Source organism: Herpailurus yagouaroundi, unplaced genomic scaffold (assembly GCF_014898765.1).
Source record: "Herpailurus yagouaroundi ecotype Mexico unplaced genomic scaffold, PumYag 29, whole genome shotgun sequence".
In the NCBI taxonomy this organism is placed as follows: domain Eukaryota; kingdom Metazoa; phylum Chordata; class Mammalia; order Carnivora; family Felidae; genus Herpailurus; species Herpailurus yagouaroundi.
Genome location: NW_024412377.1, coordinates 78,650,286 through 78,674,052, shown reverse-complemented (window position 1 = coordinate 78,674,052; position 23,767 = coordinate 78,650,286). Strand labels below are relative to the sequence as shown.

The following is a 23,767-nucleotide window of genomic DNA, read 5'->3' as shown; positions in this document are numbered from 1 at the left end:
TAAATGATGATCACATTTTGGAAAAGGGTTATGTTTGATAGTGGTTGTGGGGTTATTACGAACATGTTGAGATCTATCTATGTCATCATATGAATGCATATTTGTTGCTATATATGTGGATATAGATATATACATTTTGTATTTCATGTTATAAAATATGCATTTATAATATGTAGAATATTAATATGTATTCTGTATAAACTGCTGTTAAATCAGTGTTCTTAATACTTATTTTTTCTCCTGGCTGGTTCATTTTGAGACAACTTGATGTTAAATATACTTTTATTACTTGAATTTTAACATTCAGGTATTAAAATTTTTAGTCTATTGTAAAAGGTATGTAACAATACATGCTTTTTATATCTTGATGAGTAATTATATTTAGATACTGTCCTTTATTTCTATACTCTCTGTTTAAATCCTCATGAGATTATTATATTGCCTTTCATTTATAGATTTGTCTACAATTTTTCTCAGCCCATTCCTTGATTTTCTACCCTTCTGAATCATGATTTAGGTAAGACTTTTTGAAACCGTGTATTGCTGTAATTTTAAAAATACATTTCAAGAGTCTGTTTAAATGATTTTTAAACCTTACATTATGGTCACTAATATATGTGAAATTGTCCTTAACATGTATACTGTTTCTATTGAGCATCTTTTCTTTTTCTCCTTTTCTGCCTTATTTTAGATCATTGGTTCTCAAGTGAGGCTATTTTTGGTTGTCCCAGCAGTGACAGTGAGGGGTGCTACTAGCATCAATGAGGTATGTCTAGGGATGCTACTCAACATCCTACCACGCATAGGATACCCTGCCCAACAAATGCCTTACCTAAAATATCCATATGCTGAGATCTATTCCAAAATATGTGTTCTGTATCCTATTCATTTTTTTTGCTTCTATCAATTTTACAGAGATTTTTAAGATTACTTTAGTTATTAAAACAGTCTTTAGAGTATGTTGAAATAATAGATATTTTTATTCTCTTGTAGTGCTAGAAAATAGTATTTTGAAAGACTTAAACTAATGCGGTTTTAAAGTGTATTTTTAACCACCCCACACTGAGTTATTGTCAATATATTTACAGAGTAGTTACATACATATAACATATAGATGTTATATGTTTATATTTATATTTATATATTTATTTCCATAGATTTTACCATTTTCTTTACTTCTTATACCTCGTTCTTTCTCTCTGGGTCTCCTCTCCTGCTTGCTGAGTTGGATGGCATATTATCTCGCTTTCATTACATCTAAAACTTTTAATTTCACTTACATTATTTAATAATAGTGCAGCTGGAATAAAATTATATTCATAATTTTCATAGTAAATTCCCTTCAGCACTTTTAAGATTTTATTAAAATAACACATTTTTGCTCGCTGTGATCAGAATGTTATCACTAAATGTTATTTATTACCAACATCTTTTTTACTTGCTAAGTCAGTCATTTTGATTCTGTGTGTCTTGGTGGAAATTAGCTTTTGACCCATTTGAAACCCATTACAGTTTTGTTGTTATTTAGTTGGATAACACATTATTTTAGTTCTGAAAAATTATTGGTATTGTCTTGTGAAATGGTATATTCTTTAAGTTGTCTGTAAATTTCTGAAATTATTATTAGAAGCCTAATGGACCATTTTTTTATCCTCTATAGTTCAAATTCTATTTTGTGTTTTCTATCTTATAATTCCTTTGCATAATCATAACGTTTTGGGGATATGCTTGAATTCAATTTTTACTTCATCTGTCTAGTTTTAACTTTTAATTCTCCATTAATTATATTTTCATCTTAAATATTCTGATTTTTGGAATTGTAGAGACTGGAACTTCTGTGTTTAGCTTCATCAGATATACTTATTTTAATTTTTACAGTGCCCTCTTTTCCCCTTATGTATTTTCTACATTCTTATCACTGTTTACCTCATGGTCACATATGGCAAGTCAATATCTAGCGTCAGTGTTCTAAGAAAAAGAGAAATTAAGTTCCAATATCTGGAGCATATCTATCTTTTTAAAAGGTTATCTTGGAATTCCTACCCCATTGTGGTCCCAATTACAACAGTGGAAAAAAAGGAGTAAGTAACTTTCCTCAGAAAGAGTCCCCAGAAAACCATACAAGAACTTAGAAAAGTGCATGTATGAGTTGTAATGGGTAGATTGCTACTGCCATTAAAGTGCTCTGCTCGAATCTCTTTGGAAGCATTTTATGGGGAGTATAGCTGACTTTCAGCCTTCAGCTGTAACCCTATTAGTTCCATCACATACAGACCAAGGCCTGTTTCTTTTGGGCTCTACAGCCCTGCTTCTTCCAGGCTGCACCCAGCCAAAGACTAAGCCTGATACGGAGTCCTATGTTCATTTGACTTCTGTCCACTTTAGGACTCCATTGAGGGGTGGCTCATTGGCCAGGTCAGATTTTTCTCACAACTGGCATGTGGACCGAGACACTTCCTACCCAGACCTTCTTTTTACAGTTGTTAATCTTGCATCATTATCTGAAAGCTCTCCATTCCTACCCCTGCTCTCATGGTGGACCACCTTTCATCTTGGAGTTTGTGAAGGCATTTTCATTAGTTTCTGGATATGTTGTCCAGAAGATTTTGGATTCCCCAGTAGTTGGTCTAATTAGGATTGGGAAAGACCCAAATCTGTGTTGCCACCACTGCCACCACATTCTCCAAACTCCAACCATTAAGTTTGTACAGATAAAGGTCTAATGTTTTTTTATCAGCTGTATCATCCATATGATATCCATATTCTAAACAAATACTGAGGTATATAATTTTCTTATTTATTCAGTAATTTTAGAACACATAGTGGAAATGTGGATTCTAGAAAGTTACTTCTAAGCACAACTATAGGCAAAGCACAGAGAAACTGAGTTCAGGAGAGTTGACAGTATAATTGCGACAATATCAATAATTTTGCCATAATTAATGGGCTGAATTTATATATAAAGCAATTTTTTAGACAATTTCCATACAGCTGCTAATAAAATTATAAATAGGAGTAGAGGAGTCATAATATATTTCTCTTATTCTAGGAGTAAAAGCTCACTATAGAGTTAATCCAGGAATTTTTAGGAGTTAACATTATCATCTCCACAGTGAACTTTCTTGTATTCAGCAAACTTTGATAATTCTGCAAGTGAAGATATGTACTCAGATTTTATTTATTATTTTACATTTATTTATTTATTTATTTTGAGACAGAGACGGAGGGGCAGAGAGAGAATCCCAAGTCAGGCTGCTTATCCAGTGCAGAGCCTGATGTGGTGCTCAATCCCACAAACCACGAAATCATGACCTGAGCCAAAATCAAGATTTGCACACTCAATTAACTCACCACCCAGGTACCCCAGTACTAAAATCTTAGTACAAAGAATATCAGTATTCATGAGCAAATGAAAAGTGACATCCTTTATTTTAGCAAATTATACATAAGATATTCATTTGGCATATATAATTTGTAGAGATAAAGAGAAAAGGTACATTCAGTTGGAAATTCTATGCCATGGCACACAATTCTGACATAAAAGGAAATGGCATTGTAAAAATTGAAGTCATTTTGACTGAGAGAAGTAAAACAGGAAATTTCTAAGTAACAGAAAGCAGTTAAAGCTGCCCTTAGAGAACTGTAACTTACATAACTATAACTTACTGACACTTAAAAGAGAGATAATAATTTGTGTAGACACTAAGTTTGGCAGAGCTATGGGGATAATATATCTTTTTCAATATGAAACATTATTTCATTTTTGATGTCAAGTCTTTCCTACAATATTAACTTTTTATACTATGTTTTCCTCAGTGACCTTGACCAACATGTGAGAAATAATCAACCCCATTTTCCTATGTCTTGAAGAGATGTCAGTCAGTGTAGTATATGTCCTCATTGGTACTTGAAAGCTGCATCCTCCTTAACAAACAAAAAACAATGAATTTTATATTAGGCAGATGTGAAATCAACCGAACCATGAGTTTTAGTCTGCAGAATATTTTAGATTGCAACAAAATAGTTTCTGTTTCCATCCAGTGGGATTTTGTGATACGGAATTATTGTGAGATAAAATTCATGGTAGACGAGACAAAGGCAGGGTAGTCTGAGACCTAATCTTGATTTTTCCACATTTAATATATTTATTTTTAGAATTATATGTAAATGTTATCCCCCAAATTTCAAGCTGTTAAATACATTTGCCATGTGGCATGTCACTAATTGCATTAGTATTTATTTGATCACCAGATTGCTCATATGATAGTCTTTAGAAAATGCATTTTTCTACAGTAACTTTTGGGAATCCTTGCTTCCTCCAGGATACTAGGTTCACTGTCCACTGCTTAATTTTGAAATTAAAGTAAATAAGTGCTTGATACTTCATCTCTCTGGCTTTACAACCAAAGCAACCTGCGTCTTACCATTCTAGTATGATTCTGGAAGAGACTTTTCCATTTTGTTTTTCACGTTTATTCATTTTTTGAGAAACAGAGTGTGATCAGGGCAGGGCAGAGAGAGGGAGACACAGAATCTGAAGCAGGCTCCAGGTTCTGAGCTGTCAACACAGAGTACAATGCGGGGCTTGAACCCACAAACCATGAGATCATGACCTGAGCCGAAGTTGGACATTTAAACGACTGAGCCACCCAGGTGCCCTGGAAGAGCCTTTTCAAACCTTCCTAGGGAGCAAGAAACTCATTTTTTCTTAGTCACTACTGCACATGGATCACCAACACTTTGGACAGGCAAGGAGATTAGGAGAATTTCTCTTAATTCACCATTAAATATCCTATCATTTCCTCTTTCCCACCCCACCAACAAAACGTGCCACCAAAGCCATTTTGAGTGATGTCACTCAAGGCATTTTTTTTTTTCTCATCTGTTAAATGGCAATGGTATGGGCTTGAAAGGACTGTTATGAGGCAGTATATTGGAACTTCCTAAGAAAGTAATAAACTGCCCAAGTGGCAGCTATGCTGTGATGTTCTGTAAAATCTTTGCACACCTATTGTGAATCATTATTTCAAATTGACAAATTAAAGACAAACAAATACACAGATAACAGACAGCCAGTTACCAGCAGTCTAAGGAGGTCCCCACAATGAATTTTCCCTTCTTTGATTTTTTAAGTCATTTGGAATATGACCATTGGTGGATTACATTTAAAACAAAACTTTACTAATGTCCTACACCCAACCAAAGAAAGCTTCAACTAAATCACCAGTATTCTTATTTTGAACATTTTGGAAATGTCTCTTTGTCTATTTTTTCCACAGGTATATTTAATGGGATTATGTTAGCTTTTGATCCATAGGTTACCACCATTAATGTTTACATTCTCTTCATATGATACAAAATTTATATTATAAACTATATAGCATATATAATTTATATATTATATACTATAAAATTATAAACCTAATTGTTTTATTATAATAAACTATAAAATCCCTTAAATAAACCTAGACTTCAAGATTCTAAACTAAAACACAATACTTATTGTAATTTTTATTCTTTTAATATGAAATTTATTGTCAAATTGGTTTCCATACAACACACAGTGCTCATCCCAACAGCTGTCCTCCTCAATGCCAATCACCCACTTTCCCCTCACTCCCACCCCCAATCAAACTTCAGTTCATTCTCAGTTTTTAAGAGTCTCTTATTATTTACCTCCTTTCCTCTCTAGCTTTTTTTTTCCCCTTCCCCTCCCCCATGGTCTTCTGTTAAGATTCACAGGATCCACATAAGAGTGAAAACATATGGTATCTGTCTTTCTCTATATGATTTATTTCACTTAGCATAACACTATCCAGTTCCATCCACGTTGATACAAAAGGCCATATTTCATTCTTTCTCATTGCCACGTAGTATTCCATTCTATGTATATAAACCACAACTTCTTTATCCATTCATCAGTTGATGGACATTTAGGCTTTTTCCATAATTTGGCTATTGTTGAAAGTGCTGCCATAAACGTTGCGGTACAAGTGCCCCTATGCATCAGCACTCCTGTATCCCTTGGGTAAATTCCTAGCAGTGCTATTGCTGGGTCATAGGGTAGGTCTATTGTTAATTTTTTGAGGAACCTCCACACTGGTTTTCAGAGCGGCTGCACCAGTTTGTATTCCCACCAACAGTGCAAGAGGTTTCCTGTTTCTCCACATCCTGGCCAGCATCTATAGTCTCCTGATTTGTTCATTTTAGCCACTCTGACTGGCGTGAGGTGTTATCCCAGTGTAGTTTTGATTTATATTTCCCTGATGAGGAGTGATGTCGAGCATCTTTTCATGTGCCTGTTGGCCATCTGTATGTCTTTACAGAGGTGTCTATTCATGTCTTTGGCCCATTTCTTCACTGGATTATTTGTTTTTCAGGTGTGGAGTTTGGTGAGACCTTTATAGATTTTGGATACTAGCCCTTTGTCCGATATGTCATTTGCAAATATCTTTTCCCATTCCGTCAGCTGCGTTTTAGTTTTGTGGATTGTTTCCTTTGCAGTGCAGAGGGTTTATCTTCATAAGGTCCACATAGTTCATTTTTGCTTTTAATTCCTTTGCCTTTGGAGATGTGTCAAGTAAGAAATTGCTGCAGCTGAGGTCAGAGAGGTTTTTTTCCTGCTTTCTCCTCTAGGGATTTGATGGTTTCCTGTCTCACCTTCAGGTCCTTCATCCATTTTGAGTTTATTTTAGTGAGTGGTGTAAGAAAGTGGTCTAATTTCATTCTTCTGCATGTTTCTGTCCAGTTCCCCCAACACCGTTTGTTAAAGAGACTGTCTTTTTTCCATTGGATATTCTTTCCTGCTTTGTCAAAGATGAGTTGGCCATACTTTTGTGGGTCCAATTCTGGAGTCTCTATTCTATTCCATTGGTCTCTGTGTCTGTTTTTGTGCCAATACCATGCTGTCTTGATGATTACGGTTTTGTAGTAGAGGCTAAAGTCTGGGATTGTGATGACTCCCGCTTTGGTTTTCTTCTTCAATATTACTTTGGCTATTCGAGGTCTTCTGTGGTTCCATACAAATTTTAGGATTGCTTGTTCTAGCTTCGAGAAGAATGCTGGTGCACATGATTTTGGGATTGCATTGAATATGTAGATTGCTATGGGTAGTATTGACATTTTAACAATATTTATTCTTCCAATCCATGAGCGTGGAACGTTTTTCCATTTCTTTGTATCTTCTTCAATTTCCTTCATAGGATTTCTATAGTTTTCAGCAAACAGATCTTTTAAATCTTTGGTTAGGTTTATTCCTAGGTATTTTATCGTTCTTAGTGCAATTGTGAATGGGATCAATTTCTTTGTCTTTCTGTTGCTTCGTTATTAGTGTATAATGTACTAATTTCTGTACGTTAATTTTGTATCCTGTGGCTTTGCTGAATTCATGTATCAGTTGTAGCAGACTTTTGGTGGAGTCTGTTGGATTTTCCATGTATAATATCATGTCATCTGCAAAAAGTGAAAGCTTGACTTCATCTTTGCCGATTTTGATGCCTTTGATTTCCTTTTGTTGTCTGATTGTTGATGCTAGAACTTCCAACACTATGTTAAACAACAGCGGTGATCGTGGACATCCCTGTAGTGTTCCTGATCTCAGGGGGAAAGCTCTCAGTTTTTCCCCATTGAAGATGATATTAGCTATGGGATTTTCATAAATGGCTTTTATGATGTTTAAGTACATTCCTTCTATCCCGACTTTCTTGAGGGTTTTATTAAGAAGGAATACTGAATTTTGTCAAATGCTTTTTCTGCATCGATTGACAGGATCATATGGTTCTTTTCTTTTATTAATGTAATGTATCACATTGATTGATTTGTGAATGTTGAACCAGCCCTGCAGCCAAGGAATGAATCCCACTTGATCATGGTGAAAAATTCTTTTTATATGCTATTGAATTCCATTTGCTAGTATCTTGTTGATAATTTTTGCATCTATATTCATCAGGGATATTGGCCTGTAATTCTCTTTTTCTGCTGGGTGTTTGTCTGGTTTAGGAATCAAAGTAATGCTGACTTCATAGAATGAGTCTGGAAGTTTTCCTTCCCTTTCTATTTTTTGGAACAGCTTGAGAAGGATAGGTATTATCTCTGCTTTAAACGTCTGGTAGAACTCCCCTGGGAAGCCATCTGGTCCTGGACTCTTATTTGTTGGGAGATTTTTGATAACCGATTCAATTTCTTCACTGGTTATGGGCCTGTTCAAGTTTCCTATTTCTTCCTGTTTGACTTTTGGAAGTGTCTGGGTGCTTAGGAATTTGTCCATTTCTTCCAGGTTGTCCAGTTTGTTGGCATATACTTTTTCATAGTATTCCCTGATGATTGATTGTATTTCTGAGGGATTGGTTGTAATAATTCCATTTTCATTCATGATTTTATCTATTTGGGTCATCTCCCTTTTCTTTTTGAGAAGCCTGGCTAGAGGTTTATCAAATCTGTTTATTTTTTCAAAAAACCAACTCTTGGTTTCATTGATCTGCTCTACAGTTTTTTTAGATTCTATATTGTTTATTTCTGCTCTGATCTTTATTATTTCTCTTCTTCTTCTGGGTTTGGGGTGTCTTTGCTGTTCTGCTTCTATTTCCTTTAGGTGTGCTGTTAGATTTTGTATTTGGGATTTTTCTTGTTTCTTGAGATAGGCCTGGATTGCAATGTATTTTCCTCTCAGGACTGCCTTCGCTGCATCCCAAAGCATTTGGATTGTTTATTTGCATTTTCATTTATTTCCATATATTTTTTAATTTCTTCTCTAATTGCCTGGTTGACCCATTCATTCTTTAGTAGGGTGTTCTTTAACCTCCATGCTTTTGGAGGTTTTCCACACGTTTTCCTGTGGTTGATTTCAAGTTGCACGGCATTGTGGTCTGAAAGTGTGCATGGTATGATCTCAATTCTTTTCTACTTACGAAGGGCTGTTTTGTGACCCAGTATGTGAGCTATCTTGGAGAATGTTCCATGTGTATTCGAGAAGAAAGTATATTCTATTGCTTTGGGATGCAGAGTTCTAAATATATCTGTCAAGTCCATCTGATCCAATATATCATTCAGGGCTCTTGTTTCTTTATTGATCCTGTGTCTAGATGATCTATCCATTGTTGTGAGGTATTAAAGTCCCCTGCAATTACCACATTCTTATCAATAAGGTTGCTTATGTTTGTGATTGTTTTATATTTTGGGGGGCTCCCATATTCAGTGCATAGACATTTATAATTGTTAGATCTACCTAATGGATGCACCCTGTAATTATTATATAATTCCCTTCTTCATCTCTTGTTACATCCTTTAACTTAAAGTCTAGTTTGTCTGATATAAGTATGGCTATTCCAGCTTTCTTTTGACTTCCAGTAGCATGATAGGTAGTTCTCCATCCTGTCCTCAGGTCTAAAATGAGTCTCTTGTAGACAGCAAATAGATGGGTCTTTTTTTTTAAATCCATTCTGATACCCTATGGGGCATTTAGTCCATTTACACTCAGTGTTATTATTAAAAGATAAGGGCTTCGAGTCATTGTGATGTCTGTAGGTTTCATGCTTGTAGTGATGTTCTGGTACTTTGTGGTCCTTGCAACATTTCACTCACAGAATCCCCCTTAGGATCTCTTGTAGGGCTGGTTTAGTGGTGATGAATTCCTTCAGTTTTTGTTTGTTGGGGAAAACCTTTATCTCCCTTTCTATTCTGAATGACAGACTTGCTGGATAAAGGATTCTCAGCTGCATATTTTTTCTGTTCATCACATTGAAGATTTCCTGCCATTCCTTTCTGGTCTGCCAAGTTTCAGTGGATACGTCTGCTACTACCCTTATGTGTCTACCTTTGTAAGTTAGAACCTGTTTATCCCTAGCTGCTTTCAGAATTCCTTCTTTATCTTTGTATTTGCCACTTCCACTATGATATGTCATGCAGAAGATTGATTCAAGTTACATATGAAGGTAGTTCTCTGTGCCTCTTGGAGTTCAATGCCTGTTTCCTTCTCCAGATCAGGGAAGTTCTCAGCTATGATTTGTTCAAGTACGCCTTCAGCTCCTTGCTCTCTCTCTTCTTTCTTCTGGAATTCCTATGATACGGTTATTGTTCCATTTGATTGCATCACTTAGTTCTCTAATTCTCCCTTCATACTCCTGGATTTTTTTATTTCTCTTTTCCCATTATTTTATCTTCTAATTCACCTATTCTCTCCTCTGCCTCTTCAATTTGTGCTATGGCTGCCTCCGTTTTATTTTGCACCTCATTTATAGCATTTTTTAGCTCCTCATGACTATTTCTTAGCCCCTTGATCTCTAGCAATAGATTCTCTGCTGTCCTCTCTACTTTTTCAATCCCAGTGGTTATGACTATTATTCTAAATTCTTGTTCTGTTATATTGCTTAAATCATTTTTGATCAATTCGTTAGCTGTAGCTGCTTCCTGGAGTTTCTTTTGAAACTCCATTTCGTCATTTTTGTTAGTCCTTGTGTGGCTCCAAACTGCAAGGCACTTCTGCTGTGCTGTCTGGAGTAACTTGCGTTGGTGGGTGGGGCCACAGGGAGACTGGTGTGTACCTTATCTTCCCCTCTCCCAGGGGAAGGACTCACTGTGGAATGGTGTGACCCCTGTCTGGGCTACTTCCACACTGCCATGCTTGTGGTGCTGCCTCTCTGGGATCTGGCCCAGGGCATATTAGCTGGGGTGAATCCGCGAGGTGCACAGGGGCAGGAGTGTTAGGCTTAGCTTGCTTTGGGGTCAGTGGTCCCCTGTGGCAGGGACCCTGTAGCACTGGGAGGGAGGCAGACTCTTAGGATGGATGGATTCACAGAAGCACAGGGTTGCAAGCAAGTTCAGTGACAGGAACCAGTTCCCTTTGGAATTTCAACTGGAGGATGGGAAAGGAAAATGGCGCTTGCCAGTGCCTTTGTTCCCCTACTGAACTCTGTCCTTCTGGGGCTCAACAAGTCTCCCTCCTGGTGTCCTCTAGCCCTCCCACTCTCCAAGAGCAGAGCTGTTGACTTTTAACATTCCAGATGTTAAGTCCTGCTGGTTGTCAGAACTCATGCAGTCCGGCCCCTCCGCTTTTGCAAGCCAGACTTCAGGGGCTCTGCCTTGCCAGGCGGGCTGCCCCTCCACCGCCCTGGCTCTGTCTTGCTAGTCCATGTAGCATGCGCTGCCTCTTTGCCCTTCCTACCCTTTTCTGTGGGACTCTTGTCTATGCTTGGCTCCGGAAAGTCCATTTTGCTCATCTTCTGGCAGTTTTCTGGGTTATTTAGGCAGGTGTGGGTGGAATCTAAGAGATCTGCAGGATGAGGTGTGCCCAGCATCCTCCTATGCTGTCATCTTCCTGTCTCCATGCAGCCCTTTTATTGTTTGTTGTGAGGAAGTTGTTCATCTGGTTTTCAGGTCGTTTTCAGAGGGAATTGTTGCACATGTAGCTATAGACTCGGTATGTTCATACAAGGAGGTGAATTCAGGATCTTCCTATGCTGTCATCTTGGACTGCCCAGATCACGAGGTGAGTGACAAAGGATGTGACTCGGGAACAGCCAGATGGGGGGGAGGAGGTGTGCAGCAAGGGCAGGCAGCTTCCCTGAGCTCGCCAGGCTGCCACTCTCCCTGCAGCTCCACGTGGTCACCATTGGAAGCTCCCTTATTGTAATTTTAAATTGTAATTAATAGGCATTTAGTATATTTGAATTGCTAAATGAAAGTCTTATACTACATTTGATGTTTAGTAATTTCAGAGTTACCTAAGAACAAAGGAAAATTGGAAGGAAAAAAGGCTTTCATAGATTCAGAAGAAGTAACAATAGAAAATAATTAACATAATGAGAAATAATCCTTTTGGATCGCTTCACTAACTGAAGTTATGGTTACCCTTTAAACTACATAAAACCATTAAATATATTAGGGGGTTTAAGAGAAAAAAATGATGAAAGGTACTGTGAGTCATGACAGGATTTTAAGTGGCTACATGTATCAAACATGAGTAATGGCCTCTAACAGTTATATCAGAAACTACATCTTCAAAACTTCCTTGTAAGATTAAATATTATTTAAAATGGTATAAAGAAGATGAAAGCAGATAAAAGTAAAATATAATGGCCCAAATTTAGAAATTATTATTATTAGTTGTTGCTCCTAATGTAGTACTTCTAAAAATCCACCTTCTCTCTGTAACAAAGAGGCTGAGCAAATAATCTCTTAATTTGTTTTTCTTCTGTGATTAGACTAAGAATTGCATAGTGGGCTTAGAAATCACCCCCAACTCTGAATGACTTTTCATTTCATACCAGATTCCTTCCCAACCAAGTTACATTTGAAATTGATGATTTATCTTGAAATTAGGCCCATGAAGTTATTGAGTTGGTCAAGCTGAAATCTTGTTACAAAATGCTATAAACTTACTGTTGAATGTAAAACCTTTCACTGTAAACAAAATATGGCATAATTAAAAAAAAAGCTGAAAACAATTGGAAAATTTTCTGAAAGAGAAACTGAATGAAAGAAACTTCTTAGTGAAAGCCTACTAAAACAGATACAAATAAGCAAGGAAACACAGTAGCAGAAATTCAACACCTACCATTATATCTTAACAGGTCAAGAAAGAAAACAAATTTAAAAATCACTACCACTCTTAAACTCTATAATATCTCCGCTTCTCCCAGTATTAGAGGGGAAGAAAGGGGAGTGATCAAAATCTGATACTCATTCTTATTACCACCCAAAATGATACTGTGGAAGACCCATCTTGAGTATGTGGGCAGGAAGTATATAAAGATGGTTGAAAACTCCTCTAGCATACATGTATAACTACCATTCAATGTGTCACTGCTGCTATCCATCTCTATTCTTTAAAGCTAAGAGGATACTTCTAAAGAAAAGGCAGCTAGTTTAAATTGCTCTTGAGACTTTCTCTTCAACTCATGGATTAGATAGATGTGATTTTTATTTTCTAAATATTTGGAGATTTTTTGCCTACCTCTCTAATATTGACGTCTAGTTTAATTTTGTCTCAGTCCAAAAGCATATTATAGGAATTTCTGTTTTTAAATTTATTAAGGTTTGTTTTATACTCCTGGATGCAGTTTACATAGATGTCTGCTCCGTTTGTACTTGAAAAGACTGTGTATTCTATTATTGTTAGATGGAATGCTCCAGAACTCTCAAAGAGATCCAAGTGATGGACAGTTGCTTGGGGGTTATCTATTTTTTTATTCATTTTCTGGCTACTTGTTCTGTCAATTTCTGAGAGAGGCATGTTAATGTCTCCAATCATAATTAAAAATCCATTTATTTTTCCTTTTGTTTTTATCCATTATTTCCCCATGTGTTTCGATACTTTTTTTTGTTTGTTTATTTTTGAGAGAGAGAGAGGGAATGTGACAAGAGTGTGAGTGGAGGAGGGGAAGAGAGAGAGGGAGACACAGATCCAAAGCAGGCTCCAGGCTCTGAGCTGTCAGCACAAAGTCCAACATGGGGCTCAAATCCAGTAACGTGAGATCATGACCTGAGCCGAAGTCAGACACTCAACCAACTGAGCCACCCAGGCATCCTATTTGATACTGTCTTGACACATGGATACAAATTTAAGATTCTTTAGTCGTTTGGGTAAAATTTACCCGTTTCATCATTTGTTTCCTATCTCTGAAAAAGTTTCTTGTACTGAAATGTAATTTATATGAAATTAATATAGTTTCTTGAGATTTATTTTGGTTAATGATTTCATCTTTCTTCATCCTCTTACCATACATAACCTATCAGTATCTTATATTTGTAGTGGATTCTTATTGACAAATATAGTTGGGTCATTATTGTTTTATATAAGATTCTCTTTTGACTAGTGGGTTTAGATCATTGACATTCACAATGACTATTGATGTGACTGGATTATATTGTAGCATCTTGTTATCTGTTTTCTATTTTCTCCATTTGATCCTTCCTTGTAACTTTTTTCTCTTTTTCTGTCTTCTCTGGTTTTAATTTAGCAGTTTTTAATGAGCCCATTTAATCTAATTTATTGGTTATATTGTCTTAACACATTTTTTACTGGTTGCTCTGGGGTTCACAATATACATTTAAAAATAACCTGCAACAGTTGTAACATAATATTATATCACCTTGTGTGCAGTGTAAGAAATTTTTAATTGTGTAAAACCTATTCTCTCTCCCATCCCTTATGCCATTGTTTTCCTGAATTTTATGCTGTAAACACCTAATATATAATTCAGCCTGGTTTTTATCAGTTATGTTTTCAAAAACTACAAATAAAAACATACTGTATGTACTTTTTTTTCCCATTTTCAATATTCTGATGTTCTATTTTCTGAATGATCCTGTCCCTTTTTCCTAAAGACCATTCTCAAACATTTCTTTCACAGTAGGTCTAATAGCAATGGGTTCCCTTAGTTTTTGTTTCTTTGAAAGCATTTATTTCCCCTTAAATTCTGAATAATGTTTTCATTATAGAATTCTGCATTGACCACTTTTTTATTCAGCACATTAAAGATACCACTCTCCTGTCTTGTTTAAGGTTTTCTGATGAACAGATTGCTATAATTCTTAATCCTTGTCCTTCTATAAATAGTATATTGTTGTTGTCATGGTTGCTGTTAATATTTTTTCTTTTCATTGGTTATCATTGGTTTTTAACAAGTTAAATATGATATGCATAGTTTTGCTGTCTCTTAGATTTGTGGTTTGCTCTCTAACTTTGGAAAATACTCAGCATTATTTTCTTCTATATTGTTATCTGTTTATTCTACTTTTAATATTCTGATTACCTATATGTTGAATTCTGACATTGTCACAGTGAAAGTAATGGCTAGAAAAAGGGAGATTGATTGTCTCTGACCAAATGTTAACCAAAACATCTACCCATGATTAGGAGTAAATTACAATACAAACTGATATTTCAAGTAACAAATGAGTTATCCTTGTCATTTTCTATCAACGAGAGCACATTTACTAAGAATTTCTCACCAAAAATATAATGGGAGTCCTGAAATACAGTTGCAGATGGATTTAGATCATTGGAACTGCTATTTTGAACTCAAATTTTAGCCTCCTTAAATGTTAGCTTGAGTTCTAGGCTTATTTCCTACTATTTCAAATCATGGGCATCTCACATGTAGCTGAAGAAGAGATGAATTTATTTTCATCATTTTTTTAAGTTTAGAGAATAAGTTTTTTTCCATAAACTATCCCCTCAGCAGGAGGGGATAGTTTTCTTTTTATGATTTTATTTAAAAGAAAATTTTTTTCTTTTTATGATATTAATCAAGATTGACTAAAGTAAGTATTTGCTCACTGTAATGGAGAGTGGAAAAGCTAATATCTGAAAATAATAGCTTTCATAGTAAAAGATGAGCTCAGGCAAGAAAATATGTAGATAAAAGGTTTTTGAGTAGGTAAGTATTGACACTATCAAACACACTTTTCCCCAAAATCTCCTGCAATGGAAGAGATGGATAAAATCTACAGTGCTTAACCCATCAAGTCGCAATTTCACTTTAAGGACAAGTGTCTTGGATTACATGGATGTCCAGTATTACCACCTCAGTGACATCATCCTGGTTCATGCCATCAAGATTTCTCAATGACTGTAAAAGACTTGGAACTGTGTTCTCAAATTCTCACCTTAGGACCTATCGTCTCTTCTCCTTTCAAGGTAATTTACCCGGTCTGCAGTTCAGGGTCTAGGATTTTATTTTATGTCTGTCCTTGATAAAATACAAGCTGAATTAGGGTAGGGATAGTTGGAATTATTTTTCATTATGTATTCTCATAATCACTGGAACCTAGTAAGTACTAATAAATGTTAAAAAAAATTAATGAATGTTTTACCAGAAAAACCATTTTGACAGAACTTCTTATCTTAGATATTGATACTATATATGGAAAAGATATGTGAGGGAAGCTATGCGAAAATACTACCTGAGGATAAAAAGGAAACTAAACGCATATATAAGATAAATTGCTTTTGGAAATCAAATCTAAGAAATTCAGGCATTTTCATTCAAGTTTGTTGTACAATGGAAAAATCTAAAAATAAAATTAATTTTTAAAAAATTAAAATAAAAAGGGATCTTGACAAGCTAAATAAACTAAGAATGAGAAAAACATCACTAGGAATGAAAATGAAAGGTGGAGTGAGAGATGTGAACATGATGGAGTAAAGACACTCCAAAAAAGCCACAAAAGTAGCCACAAATTGTCAGAATTCCAAAAATTCACCTGAGACTTCAGCCATGAGGTGGCATTTCATCAAGAAAAATGGAATGGCTGAATCTTAGCATCAACAACATGCTTTGTGGTATTTCATCTCTTCTAGTTTCATCCACCACTTGATGTCTAAAGAGTAGCTTTAGAAAGATAATAGGCCATACTCCTGGTATCAGAGGAAGCACAATAGCACTGCAGCTCTTTCCAAACTTTATTTCCAAAGAATAGTAATTACTTGACCTGAGTTGTGGTTCTCTGGAAGACTCTACTAAAATAGCTTATTTTATTTCACCTTATTTGAACTTGCTGAGTGCTAAAAGCTTCTCCCCAAGAGGTATTTGTCAAATGTTATAACACCCTGACTGCCTAGAGTGATTTAGAAGAGTTGGGCACACAAAAAATTAACCAAAATCTTGAAAAAAATTTTTTCAATGTTGATTTCTTTTTGAGAGAGACAGAGACAGAATGCGAGTGGGTTAGGGGCAGAGAGAGAGGGAGACACAGAATCCAACGCAGGCTCCAGGCTCTGAGCTGTCAGCACAGAGCCCAACGCAGGGCTTCAACTCACAAGTTGTGAGATCATGACCTGAGCCGAAGTCAGACGCTCAACTGACCGAGCCACCCAGGCACCCCAGATTAACCAAAATCTTAAAAGGGAAAGGTGAAGAATGAGATGTGTGTAGGGGCTTTAAAAAAAACCTGACATATTCCTAGGAAGCATCATGCATTCAAAGAGTTGTGTTCATGTTCAGGGAATTAAAAAAAAAAAAATGAGAAGGTCTTAATGATATATAGATCTTTGATATATCCTGAGGCTCTGCACAGCAGAAAATGAAGGTTAAGTCCGGGTTCAAAATTCCTGGTTGTGTGTTGAAGATGTGTCCTAACAGTCACACAGAGCCCCTCAGCAAAGACTGGGAGATTTATTCCAAGAATTTTTAAAAATCCATAATTAGTTATTATCTGATCACTAACCAAACTAAATTAAATTTAATGGCCACACACTATAAAGAAACAGACTTTAAAATTTGTTTAGAAATGTCATTAACTAAATAACAAAAAAGTAAGCAGCAACAACAAACTCTGCGTAGGAGGAGCATCTGATTTCCAGAGTTGTACCTTACATTACTTGAAACACATATTTTTCATCAAAATATTATGATATATATGAAGAACCAAGCAAGTATTACCCATCCAAAAGAAAAAAAATCAATAGGAACCATCCCCAAGGAAGCCTCAATTACTGTAAATTAACTATTTTAAGTGTGTTCAAAGAGCTAAAGGAGATCATGTCTAAATAACTAGAGGAGCACATTAGAATGTTCTGTCAACAAACAGAATATCAATAAGGAGATAGAAATTATGGAAAAAAGGATCAAATATAAATCCTACAGTTGAAAACTACAGTAGCTGAAATAAAAATTCAGTAGAAAAGATCAACTGCAGACCTGTGCAAGCAGAAGAAAGAATCAGCAAACCTGACAAAAGATAAATTCAGAGTATCCAGTCTGAGGAGGAATAAGCAAAGAATGAAAAAAGATAAATGGAACCTCAGAGACCTGTGGGAAACCATCAGATGCACCAACATCAAGTGGACAATTGAAAGAACTAAAGGCAGAAAGAGATATTTCAATAATATTTGGACATTTCAATACCCAATTTTCAATAATGTATAAAATAAATAGGCAGAAAATATAAAAAAAAAATAGAAGACTTTATTAGTGAACTAGAACTAAAAGACATTCTACCCAACAAAAGAACACATTCTTCTCAAGTACTCAAAGAACATTTTCTAGGATAGACCATATGTTTCTTAGTAAAACAAGCCTCAAAAATTTTAAAGGATGGAAATCATATAAAGTATGTCCTCTGAACATATTAAAGGAATTAGAAATCAGTAACAGAAGGAAATTTAGGAAATTTAAAAATATGTGGTTCTTAAACAACAAATTAACCAAAGAGTCAAATAATGAACCGTGGTGGAATTACAAAATACTTGGTAATATCAGTACTTATTGCAGGCAATAAAATTAGTGCTCAGATGGACATTTACAGCTATAAATGTTTCCAATAAAAACGAACATCCAAAATCAGTAACCTAATCTCCTACTTTTATAATAATGGAGTAAAATTCAGTAATCCAATGCAAGAAAAAGAAGGAAGAAGTAAATATTAGACAACAACAAAAATAAAATATAGAGAAAATTGAACAAAACCAAAAACTGATTCTTTGCAAAGATACACCCAATTCCAACCAAGGAAAAAGAAAAGTTTCAATTGTTGAAATCAGGAATTAAAAATGTATCTTAACTACAGACTTTACAGAAATAGAAGTGGATTATAAGGGAATGTTTAAAAAAGGTATATGCCAAACAACCGATAGTGAGTACATTTCTATAAAGACATAAACAGATTGAATTAGTAATAAAAACAACTTTACAAACAATCATTCAGGACCAGATGACCTCACTGGTACATTCAACCAAATAATTAAAAGAGTAACACTAATACTTCTTAAATACCTATTTGTTAAAAAGAAGATATATAGGAACACTTCTTAACTCATTTTAGGAGGCCAATATTATCTTGGTAAAGTCAGACAAAGTTTTCACAAGAAAATATAGTATGCCAGTGTCCTTTATGAATATTGACACAGATATTCTCAGCAAAATATTAGAAAAGCAAATTTAAAGGATTATATATATGATGTATAATATACATACATATATATGTAATACAGTATTATATACTATAAACAAGTGGGAGTTATCTCACAAATGTGAGGATGGGTCAACATACAGAAATCAATGTAATATACCATATTTATAGAATAATGGGGGAAATGGAAAAATATTTACATATTTATCATAGCAGATGCAGAAAAATGTTTTTGATAGAGGATAGCTACAGTAAATCCACAATCAACACCATTCTTAATGCTGAGAAACTGAAAGCTGTTACTTAAGATCAGGAAAAAGACAAAAAAAAGTCTGCCCTTGTCCATCTTATTCAACATGGTATTGGAAGTTCTAGACAGGGCGATAAGAGATAGTTTTACTTTTTACAATCAAGTCTGAGTATTTTTATTTCTTTTGCTTGCCTATTTGCAGCTGACATGATTTTATACATAAGAATTCTTGAAGAATCCAAAAAGATAATAAAAATGATAAGCTCAGTAAGGTTGAAAGACAAAAAAATTAATGCACAAAACTCAATTATGTTTCTATATGCTAGCAATTTATAATTCATTCATAAAATTAAGAAAACAATTCCATTTATAATAGCATGAAAAATAAGATAATTAGGAATAAGTTAAACAGTCAGGTAAAAAATTTGTACACGTAAAACCACAGGAAATTAAAGACCTAAATAAATGGAAAGACTCCTCATGTTTATGGATAGGCAGTCTTAATATTGTGAAGATAGCAATACTTCCTATACATACTCAATATAATTCTTATCAAAACTCCAACTACTTTTTTTTTTACAGAAATATACAGGATGATCCTAATAATCACATAGATACATAAGAGACTGAGAATAGTACCCCACCCCGCAAATCTAGAAAAAGTAGAAATCTATAGGACTTATGTATCCCAACTTCAAAACCTAGTAACACAGCTACAGTAATAAAATGTGTTACTAACATAAGGATAGACAAAACAATAGAATAGAGTTTGGATTCCAGACATTAAACCTCCCTTTTATACTCAGTCGATTTTCAACAAAGGTGTTAAGAAAATTTAATGGTGAAGAGAATCACCTTTTTAACAAACCATCTTTTTATCTAGTTGCTGGGACAACTGGATATTCATGTGTAAAGGAATGAATCTGAAACCCTACCTTCTACCACATATAAAAATTAACTCAAAATTGATCACATATGTACATTATTTTTAATTATGACAAAATTATAAAACTCTTAAAAGAAAACATAGTTATGAATCTTTGCAATATCATATTAGGGAGTTTTTGAGATAGGACACCAAAAATGAAGCAACCAAAGAAAAATTACGATACACTGGAACTCATCAAACATAAAACCTTTTGTGTATCAAACAGAATGGAAGAAAATATTTGCAAGTAATACATATGATAAATGTCTAGTATCCAAAATATATAGAGAACTCTCATAGTCCAAGGTAACAAGATACATCAATTAAACATGGGAAAAGTATTTCAATAGATATTTCTCCAAAGAATATATACAAATGGCCAATAAGCACATGTAAAAGGACTCAGCATCATTGTCATTAGGAAATAAAAACCAAAGTAATACATAATGTGCTACCACTGCACACACAAAAACCAAAAAGGAAATGGTATAATAATGTAAAAACAAATATAAAACAGGAAGCATTGCCAAACATGTGGAGTAATTGGAACTCTCATGCATTGCTTGTGGAAATATGATTTCAGTCAAAACAGAAAATGGTTTGGTAGTTCCACAAAAAGTTAGACTTGCTACATAACTTAATGTTTCACTCCTTGGTATATAGACATCAAATAACAATTAAAAATTGAAAACAGGTACTCAAATAGAAATTAATACATGAATGTTAGAACGATATTCATAAAAGCTAAAAGATTGAAGCAGCCTAAGGGTCCATCAACAGATGAAAAAATATATATTAATATGAATACATATGTATATATATTATATAAATATATTTTATATGCATATAGATTATACTATAATCATACAATTAGTAATATATAATTATATTAATAGAACTTACAGTATATAAACATATATATTTATATAAAATTCATTTTATAAATATATATGAATATTATTCACCCATAAAAAAAGAATAAACAATTGATACATACTACAACATCAATGGACCTTGGAATCATTATGCTGTGAGAGAAGATTAAGCAGATCCATATAGTCAGAAAGTATACTTTCCCCCTGGGTGCAAAGGGGAAGGGGGAGAGAAACTGACTGATAACTGGAATGGGGTTTCTTTTTGGAGTATTAAATATTCTAAAATTACTTGTGATGGTTGTACAACCTTGGCCATATACTAAAAACCACTCAAGTTTTCACTTTAAAGTGGTGGATTTTATGTATTTAAATTATATCACAATAAATATACACTTACATAATGCAAAATTGTGCAAAAATCTAGGAACATTATAATTGTCAAAATTCTTAGGATCGATGGTATGATGAAAACCCAATAATTGTGATCGCTACATGAACTCAGGAAATATCACTATCATAAGGCTTTAGCAGTGAGGTCAACAATAAATAAGTGAAAATCTATAGTAACAGTGTTGCATTTTTAATACAGAATATATCTAAATATAGAACTAAAGCTAAAGAGTTTTGCGAATTATGAATAACAGAATATAACAGATTGACTCATACAGGATAGGTGATATAAAAAATGTTGCATCTACAAAAATACCAATTTCACACAGTTTACCACAAAGATGTTATAGAGACAAAGTAAAAATTATATTTTAAAAAGTGTAGAGAAAGAGGTGACAGAAAATGATAGCATGTCAATTTCTGTATTTTTTCCTAATGATGTGACAAATTATATAGTCAAACTGATAACTGCGGGAAATTTTTAATGTCTTATTTAAAATGATAAACATTAGGGGCGCCTGGGTGGCGCAGTCGGTTAAGCGTCCGACTTCAGCCAGGTCACGATCTCGCGGTCGGTGAGTTCGAGCCCCGCGTCGGGCTCTGGGCTGATGGCTCGGAGCCTGGAGCCTGTTTCTGATTCTGTGTCTCCCTCTCTCTCTGCCCCTCCCCCGTTCATGCTCTGTCTCTCTCTGTCCCAAAAATAAATAAACGTTGAAAAAAAATTTTTAAATGATAAACATTAAAGATAAAGTAAGCTGTGTTAACAGAAGAACAAAATATAATTAACAATAATTGAGAGATTGAAAATGGAAAATTGAGAGGAGGTAAGGAAATATTTTAACTGTAAGAATTTTCTAATCTTACATTCTTAAAAAATGTAGCTAAATATTTGACACCAGAAAGGGAATAGGAACCTAAATACAATGGAATTAACAAAAAAGAATAGAACCAAATTCATGTTAGACTTTATAATTATATTTGAATCATAAATTAGTGGCAAAAAATTGGACATTTCAACTGTTTTTATCATAACTATTCAGGATAAAACATGGTTCTCCTCTTCCTTGTGTATGTCAAAGATAAATAATTACAGATGATTTGTAAAAGAAGTCATAAATGCAACACACCATGTATGTTGTATATTATACATTCAGTATTTGGTATTATGTTTTTGGAAAGAAATATGACAATGTCAATCAAAATGTAAAATGTACATTATTTTATTTTATTTTAATTTTTTAACGTTTATTTATTTATTATTGAGAAACAGAGAGACACAGAGCGTGAGCAGGGGTGGGGTAGAGAGAGGGGGAGACACAGAATCTGAAGCAGGCTCCAGGCTCTGAGATGTCAGCACAGAACCCGACGCGGGGCTTGAACTCACAAACTGCCAGATCATGACCTGAGCCGAAGTCGGTTGCTCAACCAACTGAGCCACCCAGGCACCCCTTAGATTCAATAATGTAACTTCTAGAAATTCATCCTGGATATTCACAGAAAAAATAGGAAAACACGGAAATGTATGCACAGAATTTTTTCATAATAGCCAAAGTTTGGAATTGACTTGAATGACCATCAGTAGCAAATTACTTTTTTTGAAAACTATGTAGGGTATATGTGAAGGAGATTTATTTACTAATTTCAGAATGTGAGCTACAAGGACAGGGATCTTCAGATTTTTACTGGAACAAGAGTGCTGGCAGATGCCCTTTCCCTTCCCCTCCCTCAGTATAGACAGCAGCAACCAGACCTAACATTCCATCTCTCTTGCTAGTACTACATGCCCCACCCTCACGTTGCCCCTCAGCCTCCCCTCATCCAACCCGCCAGCCTCAGCAGGCTCCCTCTGGAGTGGCTCCTACCCTACCACACCCTGCAAGCAGTCCCTTCAGGAACCTCCACCACCTTAAAGTGACTCCTGTCTGCGGAGGGGGGAAATAAGCCCACACACCAGTGCCCCGGCCGTTCCTGCAGCCAGGTCTTATAGCTGGCTACAGAAGGAGCAAGATTTGCCCTTCTGCTGCCTACAGCTGTGGCAGAAAGGCTTATTGTAGACACCTAGTCTGACTCCTGGCCTCTCTCACAAAGAGCCTGCAGTGGTCTTGGGCCTCTCAACACAGTAACCAAACCCAGTCCAGTCAGTGCATACACAGCAGGAAAACTGGGTCAGAGCAGCCAACTGAACTGAGGATAAACATGACTCAATCACAACAGTAGAGTACAGACAGCTCACCCAGGAGACACCCTGGATGCCTGGTGCTGGTGACCAGGGGCACTGGTAAAGAAAGAAGGCCCATCTATTTGCTGCCTAGAAGAGACTCGCTTCAGACCCAAGAATACACACAGATTGAAAGTGAAGGGGTGGACAAACATATTCTGTGAAAATGGAACCAATTAAAAAAAAAAAAGCCAGTGTAGCAATATTTAGGTGGATGAATGGATAAAGAAAATGTGGTATATATATATATATATATA

At 35.2% G+C, this 23,767-nt stretch overlaps 1 long non-coding RNA gene across 1 annotated transcript in view; it reads left to right on the top strand.

Annotated features, from left to right (window-relative positions):
- The first annotated feature begins 683 nt into the window (after window positions 1-683).
- Window positions 684-23,767, top strand: part of LOC121041277 (uncharacterized) — a 34,995-nt gene continuing 11,911 nt past the window's right edge. The window contains exons 1-2 of the long non-coding RNA XR_005795647.1: window positions 684-766; window positions 11,371-11,482. This is a non-coding gene — a long non-coding RNA (uncharacterized LOC121041277). The remainder of the gene's footprint in view (window positions 767-11,370; window positions 11,483-23,767) is intronic.